A 690-nucleotide genomic window follows, 5' to 3' on the forward strand; every position below is an offset into this window, starting at 1 on the left:
GGCTCGAAGGCTTCATTGCCCCCCAGGAATGTGAGATTGGGATCTTAGTTCCCCAACCAGGGATAAAACCTGCATCCCCTGCATTGGAAGGTGGATTCTTAACCACTGCACTGCCCAGGAAGTCCCTGTAGCATGATCTTACATTGGCCTTGTTTTCTGAGACTCTGAGTGGTCCAGGCAACCAGCATTCACCTGGATTTTTCCCCATTTTTTTGGTACCCAATTTGACAGCAACATGGACAGCCCATGAACACTGGCCTGGAAAGGCCCTGACAAGTGAGGTGGGAGACAAGAAACGAGGTGGTATTTCCCCTTACCTCTTTGAATGACCCCCCACCCACCCCAGAGGACTCTGCCTGCTTTTCTCACCCACCATGATGAGCAGCACAGGTGTCTCTGCCCTGGAGCTCGAGTTGGGGGAGCAACTGGTCCAGCCTAGGGCACCCACGTGTGAGGCACAGGGTGGGCAAGGCAGGTGGGAAAGTGAGGTGGGGTGGGGGGAGTCTGGCGCGCTCGCCAGGAGAGGGAGAGGCCTCCTGCAGGACCCCAGGCGGCCCCCAGGCAGGGGAGAGGGTCCCTCCAGATGCCACTCCCCACCAGCCATGGGAGCAATGGAAACTGACCACAGACACACCCGTGCCCCTGGCAGCAGCCCCTCCTGGGGTCCTTCCCCTCGCCTGTGCCCTCCCT

Source organism: Bos javanicus, chromosome 26 (genome assembly GCF_032452875.1).
Source record: "Bos javanicus breed banteng chromosome 26, ARS-OSU_banteng_1.0, whole genome shotgun sequence".
Lineage (NCBI taxonomy): Eukaryota > Metazoa > Chordata > Mammalia > Artiodactyla > Bovidae > Bos > Bos javanicus.